General features: G+C 49.7%; 1 pseudogene; it reads left to right on the top strand.

The window, feature by feature from the left end:
- Nucleotides 1–252: 252 nt before the first annotated feature.
- On the top strand, nucleotides 253–987 carry LOC128716746 (uncharacterized; annotated as a pseudogene).
- Nucleotides 988–10,192: the final 9,205 nt, after the last annotated feature.

Here is a 10,192-nt window from a genome sequence, read left to right as displayed (position 1 = left end):
TACGATAAAGGTCACTCGCGAGTTTCTTTTACTTTGCGGCTACGTGCAAAAACATTTGGTGACCCCGACGTGATTTTGAACTTTAGTGTTCACATACAACTACGTGTTGGCGTTAAGTGAGTGCGCGCGGTGCGTCCTAGTGAGTGCGTACAACTACGTGATCGTGAAGTGAACTTTCGTGAGTGCGTCTCAATAAAGTACCGTCGCGTGCAGTGATAGTGAATTACATAGTGCCCATCGTAGCAAGCGACGATGTCGACGGAGGAACGACCGGTGGACGACAGCCACAAGCTAAAGCTAGAGGTGGCACGCCAGCTAACAGTGCTGGAAGGAGCAATGGGTCGATTCCTGACACAGGCTCGTGAAGGGAACATGAGCCGGCACATGGCTAAAGTCAAGGAAGAAATCCTTAACGAACTGTGGAAGGAAGGGAACAAAACCCTACTACATTTGGAGGCAATTGCCGGTCCCCAACAGCGTCGCAACACTTTCATGGAAGCCTATGCGGTGACCAAGTGTGAGCTACAAAAGATTACCTCAGCCGAGGTTCCGTCTGTCTCACAGTTCGACGTGACGCTCGCATCGGCCCCTTCTCGTTCGGACCACCTCCCGCGAATTGAACTGCCGAAGTTCAATGGCGACCCGTCGGAATGGCCAGCGTTCGCCAGACACTTCAAAAAGCGCGTCGCGGGACTTTCCGGGAACGCGGAACGGTAAGCGTTTTTGATCAAATGCTTCGAGCGGTGCGACATCGCCCCAAAAACGATGTTACGCTTGTGACAAATCTGGGTATCTGGGCACGCAATGCCCTGAACTGCGAGTGCGATCGGTTTATGAGCGAGTGAATTATGTTATGGGGAAAAGTAAATGCATTGCTTTTCTGACCAACACTGTATAGCGCAATGCCCAAGTGACAAACGGTGTCACGTTTGTAGCAAAAAGCACCACACAATGTTGCACATGGATAGTGATGCCGCCGCGAAGTGACGACCACATTACGTGTCACTTTGTGTAAACTTCGTGTCTCCTTGCCACAGTTTCGAGCCCCCTCGACGAGTTCCTGCTCCGTGCGCCGCTTCCGCTCCGTGCTTCGTTCCCGCTCCGTGCCGCCATCGCTCAGTGCTGGTGCTGTGCTTCCAGCGAAGGCCGATCCACACGCTCTGAATGTAATGCCACCGTCTGGTGTACTACGCGCCACACCGGAATTTACCGTAGACATTTCGGCGCCTTCGAGTTGTGCGACATCTCAAAGCATTTTAGGTCATGGCAACAGTTAACACAACAGTTAGCACAACGATATTTCAGCATATTTCTACCGCACACGATCGCGCCTCACCCTACGGAAACGAGACGATACATCAGCATATTCCTACCGCACACGATCGCGCGTCACCCTACGGAAACGAGATGATACATCAGCATATTTCTACCGCACACGATCGCGCGTCACCCTACGGAAAGGAGACGATACATCAACATATTCCTACCGCACACGATCGCGCGTCACCCTACGGAAACGATTCTTCAGCACTTGTCTCTCATCCGCTCGTCAGAAGCCAGCCCCATACAACATGACACCTAGCATCGTTCAACGCAGACCCCCCACGGAAATTCACTCTTGCAACCTGACTACACGGATATATATTAAATATTAAATATTATATATTAAAGTGTCTTCCATATAAATTGGGGCGGTAATGTTTAATCGACCACACTATCGCTAACAGCTCTTTTTCAATAGTTGCGTAGTTTAGTTCGGCTTTGTTTAGTGCTCTACTGGCATATGATATAGGCTTTCCATTCTGATTACTAAGGACTGCTCCTATGGCGGTGTTAGATGCATCAGTATGTAGGGTAAAGGTATTGTTTGTACTGAAATCTGGGAAATCTAAGATCGGTGGGTTAATGAAGCTTTGTTTTAATTTTCCAAACGCGGTTTCGCAAGCTAAGGTCCAATCAAAAGGGATCCCTTTTCTTGCTAAATGATTTAAAGTCATGCATAATGTAGCAATGTGTTTTAAAAGTTTTCTATAGTAATTAACGAAAGCTACGAATCTTTTAGTTTCATCTGCAGATTTTGGGTGTTTCCAATTTGTAATGCACTCTAATTTTTTCGGATCCGGTTTAATTCCTTCAGCGGGAATATAATGTCCTTGATAGATTAGTTCCTCTTTAAGAAATTGACATTTTTCAGGATTAATGTTGAGAACGAGACGAAATTTATGTTACGAAACCCATTTTGATTTGAAAACGATGCGTTTAACTTGTAATCTGTGAAGGGATTGTTATCGTTCTACTAAATAAACATATGAGCATCGAAAGGCGCGATTCATGAGAACGGAAACAAGCGTACCGGCATAAGGTAATGGGAAAAATAGCGCAAAGTCAAGAGCAAGTTGCACTTGGTCTTCTCCGAAGTAATCCGTTGAAAGAAACCTCCGTGGTGGTATAATTAAAGGTCCGTGATAAGGGAACACTATGCGCTGTAAGTGAGTGATCATCACTCACGTTGAAGGTGAGAGGCGTCGTACAAAAAAAGATAGGAAACGATAAAAAGTGCGTCAGTTGCTCTTTAGATCCCACGGTACGAACATTGTAAAAATTGTAACGGCTTGTTAAAATAAAGTAAAACATTTTTTGGTGACCCCGACGTGATTCTGTTAAGTGCGATACGTTGTAATTCGAGTGAACAATGAAGAAAGCTGCTAAAACAGACTCCGTTTCTGTAGAAGAAGATCAAGTTGCCTCGTGGTGCCGTCAGCTGCAAGGTATAGACCCAAACTCTCGAATTGAGCGATTTCCGATCGGATTTCCGAGCGTATTTCGATAAACCAAAAATGATCGGAAATCCGATCGTAATTCAGTACTTTTCGATAAGACGTTATTATGCAGCTGCATCCAAACGTCTGATCGGAAACAGCTGCATCCAAACGTCTGCTCGGATGCAGTCGAAAAATTTAAATGCCGCGAACGCTTTTTCAACAAAAAAAGAGTGGAGAGGAGAGGCCAAAAAAAGTACCTGTTGGGAACACTACAACAGTGGGAGAAGTGTTCCCACGACCTGTCAGGTAGCTAGGGAAAAAGATTAGCAACACATCAAAAAGAAAGAAGAAACATTATAAAACCGATCGCAGGATGCGCCTGCGACCTCTTTGAAAAACGACACGTGAAGAATAAAGACCAATTTTTTGGCACACGTTATATCCGTGTCCGGCAAAAAAAGTCTTATTCTCTGCAAATCAGTTAGAAAACCCGCAGTTTTCCAACATTCCAAAAAATTGGTTCGATTCCAATTTAGTATCGTGCAATCGCGTTCGCTAAGTTTCGTGCGTCAAACTTTCATACAGATAGTTTCCGTTTCGCGGATCGAAGTAAGTAAATCGCGCGCGTGGAAAGTGAAAATCAAGTGAAAGTGAGACAGCGATGGATCAGAGTACCCATCGTATGCCAGGGGCGGAAGAAGTTACTCCAGGGACAAGCCAGGATGCGGAGCGCGAGAACGTCCCCAGCGGCCCCAGTGGAGCATCTACCCCGGGTACATTACGCGAAGCTACCGACCCGTCGGAAGGACTCACCCCGAGATACAACCCTATCCCAGGAGCAAGGGTATCATACGAGCGGGTGCAACAGAGTAAGGCGGGTATACACACGCATCAACACGAGGGTAATCCGTCGGAAGAAGACACCGGGAGAGGCGATCTAGACGCAGGAATCGCAACAGGTCGCGAACCGGGTCAGAGTAAGGCGGGTGATCGTTACAGAACGAGCCAAGATGATGCGTGGATTAAGTCGGAGAGAGCGCGGACGGCGTACGAGGAACGTCGTCGCAGAAGACGCGAGATTGAACGCGAAATGTTGATGATCGACGACGCGGACCGGCAAGACCGTATGGCGGCCATAGAACGTGGCACGCATCCTACGCGGGAGCCGGAGTTCGACGAGTGGGTGCGTGACATGGAGGATTCAATGCGCAACGTACGAGAAGAGGGCACTAGAGGTCATCACTCTAGCGCCATCGGTCATAAACCACGTGACACGCACACATCCTTACGCGCTACATGTACCGAACGCTCAACGCACGCGGTGAGCGCAACACGTCCGACGTATGCAGCACGTCACACATACCCGCATCCAGGATACGCAACACGTCCTGGATACGCAACTCACGCGACATACTCGGGATACACATCACACGCGACGCCATCGTGCTACTTAGGTCATGCGACACGACCGGAAAATGCGATGCACTCGGGGAACAACGCACACTTTAATTACACTGCACAGCCTTACGCACTTCACAGCACTTCACTCCTCAGCCAAAGCCAGGTAGCGGCTCGTCAGCCGATCAAGCGCGATCTTCCTACCTTTTCTGGAGACGTTGACACGTGGCCTGTCTTCATAACGGCGTTTAACCGGACATCCACTTCCTGTGGCTACACCGAGGACGAGAATGTGATAAGGCTGCAAAATGCACTGAAGGGAGCTGCGCTTGAGCTGGTCGGACACCTCTTGGTTTTCCCAGGCGGGGTGCATGAAGCGCTTGAAATGCTGCAAACGCGATACGGTAGGCCTGATCTGATTGTAGAATCTACTATGGAGAAGATTCGGAAGATGGCGGCGCCTAAGGTTGAAAAACTGTCTTCGTTGGTGGATTTCGGACTAGCAGTGAAGCGGTTGGTAGCAGGAGTGAGATCCTCCGGGCTACACGCTTACATGTATGACGCAGCACTCTTGAAGGAGTTGATACGGAAGCTGCCACCTGTCATGGTTATCGACTGGGCACGAGCCAGAAGGACTCTACTGGATGTCACGTTGGTAGAGTTTGGCCGCTGGATTGGAGAGTTGACGGAAGACCTGTGTGCCGTTATCGACATGGAGCCCGTAAGCGGAGCAGGCGATACGGATCGTCGGAAACCGGAACCATCGCGGCAATCTCATCGGCCTCAGTCTCAACGATTCCAGCCTCATCGACCCCAGGCTGACCGCCCGCTTCAAGGGCAACCAAATGGTACGGGGCGTGTGCACCCGACGTTTTGCAACGCAACGGCGCTTCATGAGGTGAGTGCTAGTGTTCCGGCGTCGTTGGACAACGATCCTGTGTCGGTAAAGATTTGTGTTTTGTGTGGTAAGGACTGCAAGTCGTTAGATCGGTGCGAGAAGTTCCGGAAGACAACAGTATCTGCAAGAAGAGCCTTCGTTAATGAGCGAAAGGTATGCCGGAGGTGTCTTACATACCATAGCAACAGATGCCGCGTGACGTCGTCGTGTGGTGTCGATGGATGTGGCGCTCTTCACCATCGGCTGCTGCACATCGAAGATCGAAACCCGAACAACTCCACCACCTGCGAAAGAAGGACTGAAACAGGTAAAACAGCTAACGTTCTTGCGCACACAGGACTCAGCGAAGGTGTGCTTCTGAAATACGTCCCAGTAACGTTGCACGGGCCTGGCGGGCGAGTAGATACGTACGCCTTCTTCGACGACGGGTCCACCTCCAGTTTTATGGACCACGACCTATTGACGGAGTTGGGTGCATCCGGAACCTTGCACCCGTTGTGCCTGCAATGGACGGGAGACGTGACCAGAGAGGAACCAGGATCGGTCAAGCTATCGGTGTGTATATCGGCTCGCGGGGAGAATCCAACTGTACACGAGCTAACGGGAGTGCACACGGTGAAAGGGCTGGCACTTCCTGCGCAGTCCGTAAACGTAGAGCAACTTTCGGCTAATTATACTCACCTGAAAGGTATTCCTTTGGCATCCTATGAAGGAGCAGTACCGCGCGTGTTAATTGGTGTGGACCATTGTCACCTCAGCAAACCATTGAAGAGTGCGGAAGGCAAATGCGACGAGCCAGTCACATCCAAAACCCGATTAGGATGGGTCGTGTACGGTCCTTGCACGGTACCAGAACAATTGACTCACAGCTCCTTTCACGTCTGTCCCTGTGGTGGTTCAGCAGACGATCGTTTAACGGTCGCCGTCCAGGAATACTTCGATATCGAATCGATCGGGATCGTCAAGTCGAGTAAGGCGCTGGAGTCCAAGGACAACGAACGAGCTCTCGCCATATTGGGGCGGGAAACCAAGTTTAAAGGCGACCGTTACGAGACGGGACTTCTATGGCGATATGATGACCTCGACCTACCATATCCCATTTTAGCTGAAGCCGTAAACGCGAAGATGCAGGACTACCTATCTAAGGGGTACATCAAGAAACTGGCCGATACAGTTTCGTTCCAACGTCGAAAAAACGATTTGTATCTTCCAATCTTCCCAGTGACCAACCCGAACAAGCCTGGAAAGATTAGAATGGTTTTCGACGCAGCTGCTAGAGTGAAAGGAGTGAGCCTCAACTCACACCTCCTTTCCGGACCGGATTTGCTAGCTGGGTTTCTTTCGGTACTCTTCAAATTTCGAGAGAATCGCGTAGCGGTAGCAGGGGATATCCGCGAGATGTTCCATCAGGTAGCCATCAAGGAAGCTGATCAGCGGAGCCAGATGATCCTGTGGGACGGTGGCAAACCCGACGATGGACCTGCAGTTTACGCGGTGACCGTCATGACGTTCGGTGCGGCATGTTCGCCGAGCAGTGCGCAGTACGTCAAGAACCTTAACGCGAAACGATTTGAGGCAGAGTATTCGCGAGCAGTGGAATGCATCATTAACGAGCACTACGTAGACGACATGCTCGTGAGTGTGGAAACCGACGAAGAAGCGCTGGCGTTGGTGAACGAGGTCCGCTACATTCATTCGTGCGGAGGGTTTGAGATCAGGAACTGGATCTCGAATTCCCCGTCGGTCGTTCGACGCCTACAGAACGAGATAGGGGAAAAGGAAGGCGTTACTACCAGCCTAGACTTGTCCACCGAGAAAGTGCTAGGTATGTGGTGGGACATGTCAACCGACACATTAACCTTTCGTTTATCGCCGAAGCACGATGAAGACCTACTATCTGGAAGGAAAGCGGCGACAAAACGCGAGATTCTCCGGACCTTGATGAGCATTTACGACCCGTTCGGATTGCTTGGACACTTTTTAATGTACTTAAAGGTGTTACTTCAAGAAGTCTGGCGTGGAGGATTCGGCTGGGACCAGAAGTTGGACGAACGGACTGACGCGAAATGGGCAGCATGGCTACAAGTACTTCCAGACGTCAGAACAGTGACCATTCCGCGATGCTATCGACACGCAACATCCACAGGGGCTAACATAGAGCTCCACATCTTCTGCGACGCGAGCGAGAGCGGAACGGCTGCAGTCGGTTATTTCCGGTTCGAAGAGGATGGACGAATCGAATGCGCTCTAGTAGGTTCAAAGACACGCGTGGCTCCGCTTAAGTTTCTCTCCATTCCCAGACTGGAACTTCAAGCAGCAATAATTGGAGCTCGCCTAGCGAATACGATTCAGCAGGACCATAGACTGAAAATCCGACGAGTGACCTACTGGACAGACTCGAGGAATGTATTGAGCTGGCTCCATTCCGACCACCGACGTTACAACCAGTTCGTGGCATTCAGAGTAGGAGAACTTCTGGAGAGCACCAACCCGGAACAGTGGCGCTGGGTGCCAACCAAACTAAACGTGGCCGACGATGGAACAAAATGGACGAGTGCGCCGGACCTCTCAGCACAGGGGCGATGGTTTCTTGCTCCACCTTTCCTTTGGGAGTCGGAAGATTCCTGGCCCACCAAAGACGCCATAATTAGAGACACGTCCTCCGGCGTGTCCGGCGTGCTTAGGACGAAGTTACAACACCATCGAGTGATAGAACCGCTCATTCGGCTCGAGCGGTTTTCTAAGTGGAAACGAGCGCTACGGACGGTGGCATTTGTGATCCGGTTTATTGAGAATATTCGTCGGCAAAGAAGAAAAGATCCTAAGTTAACAGGACCGCTGTTGCAGAACGAATTGGCGGAGGCCGATCGTGCGCTCATCAAGAATATACAGCAAGGGAAGTTCCGCAGTGAGATCGATAAACTTCGAGACCAGAAACGTAGAAGACATCCGTGGAAAAAGGGGATCGAGAAAAGCAGCAGCCTTTATAAATTATCCCCTATTCTGGATGACCACGGGATATTAAGAGTGGGGGGACGGCTAACGGAATGCGTAAGCATCGACGAAACATCACGCAACCCGATTATCCTTCCCCGAGATGACTACGGCACGCACCTTATCATGCAACAGTATCACGAGAGATACAAACACGGGAACCACAGCACTGTGCTAGGAGCGCTGAGAGCAACCTACTACATTTCAAAGCTACTGGGAGAATACCGGCGGATAAGGAAGAAATGCCAAAAATGCAAAGTGGACAACGCGCTACCGGAACCGCCTCTAATGGGTAATTTACCGCTAAAACGGCTCGCAGTGGGCTAGTCTGTTTTTTCATTCACAGGGATCGACTACTTCGGACCGTTTCTAGTAGCTGTAGGACGTAGAGTAGAGAAGCGGTGGGGAGCAATATTTACCTGCCTCACCACCAGAGCGGTCCACTTGGAAGTAGCGGCATCCCTGAACACCGCCTCATGCATCTTGGCGATACGGCGGTTCATCGCGAGACGAGGGACGCCTCACGAGATGATTAGCGACCGGGGCACTAACTTTGTCGGAGCCTCACGCGAACTGGATGAAGCGCTGCAGGAACTTGACCACGACGCGTTGATGGAAGAGTTTTGCGGACCGCGATTGAAGTGGACCTTCAACCCACCAGGGGCACCACACTTCGGCGGCTGCTGGGAACGCATGGTGCGCTCCGTGAAGAAGATCCTGAACCAGTGTGTGTTCCCGAGACGCCCTACGGATGAAATACTGATGTCAGCCTTTACCGAAATCGAGTTCATTTTGAACTCGCGACCGCTCACATACGTACCATTAGAAGATGAACTGGCTGAACCCATAACACCGAACCTTCTACTACTTGGAAGTTCGGATGGAAGCAAACCACCGGCTAAGTTTTGCGACAATCCTGTTGCTATAAAATCCGCCTGGAGGATGGCGCAACATGCCGCGGATCTATTTTGGAAGCGGTGGGTAGCTGAGTACTTACCTACTCTTACGCGTCGAACCAAGTGGTTCCGACCTGTACGGCCCCTTAAAGTAGGAGACATAGTAGTCATTGTCGATAATAACCTTCCCAGGAACTGCTGGCCGAAAGGACGCGTAGTGGCGACAATAGTAGAGAAGGACGGTCAGGTTAGGCAGATAACGGTTGAAACGGCGAACGGCACGTATGTTAGGCCTGCACATAAGATAGCTCGATTAGACGTCGAAGGTGAGGAGAACTTACCGTAAATATTTGTGTAGAAATCGTTGCGAATCGAATCGTATTTTAACGGTAAATCGAGATTAACGCGCGGATGCTAAATAGACAGATATGGAACTGACAGGTGAAACAGAAGTAATGCAGCAGACGTAGTAATCGAATAACAAACAACTGTGCAATACTTGGAGGGATAATGTTGGGAACACTACAACAGTGGGAGAAGTGTTCCCACGACCTGTCAGGTAGCTAGGGAAAAAGATTAGCAACACATCAAAAAGAAAGAAGAAACATTATAAAACCGATCGCAGGATGCGCCTACGACCTCTTTGAAAAACGACACGTGAAGAATAAAGACCAATTTTTTGGCACACGTTATATCCGTGTCCGGCAAAAAAAGTCTTATTCTCTGCAAATCAGTTAGAAAACCCGCAGTTTTCCAACAGTTAGAAAGATTAAAAAAAAGCAATTTCTGCTTGAATAGACGATTTAAAAATTAACTCTGACCTACAAAAACCGAAACTGGGATATAATCGAGCAATCAATTAAAATACTTGCCCATTTCGACAATGCAACTAGAAACATGTCGGCAGAAAAAACTGTAACACTCTCGGCAATGGGTTTACTAGTAAAAATTCTTACTGATAAAACAAGAAACTTGGCACCTTCAGCAAAGGCGCCACCTATTGGACGATAGCGGTACCACGCAGCGAGGATAACCACCCGAAAGCTATAGCGAGCTACAAATTAGCCAAAGGGGAAAGTTCCGACCCCTGTATGTGGGTTGCATAACTTCAGGCGGATATCATAGCCGCCGGTCGATTTCGCCCGTAAGATGGACCGGGAAAAATCGGGATCGAGTAGAAAGAGTGATTCTTTCCAGGGGCCATCACCTTTTGGGCCCATTGCACCGCCGAACTGCAGTACACG

Source organism: Anopheles marshallii (genome assembly GCF_943734725.1).
Source record: "Anopheles marshallii chromosome X unlocalized genomic scaffold, idAnoMarsDA_429_01 X_unloc_1, whole genome shotgun sequence".
NCBI lineage: Eukaryota > Metazoa > Arthropoda > Insecta > Diptera > Culicidae > Anopheles > Anopheles marshallii.
This window is presented reverse-complemented; position numbering and strand designations above follow the sequence as displayed.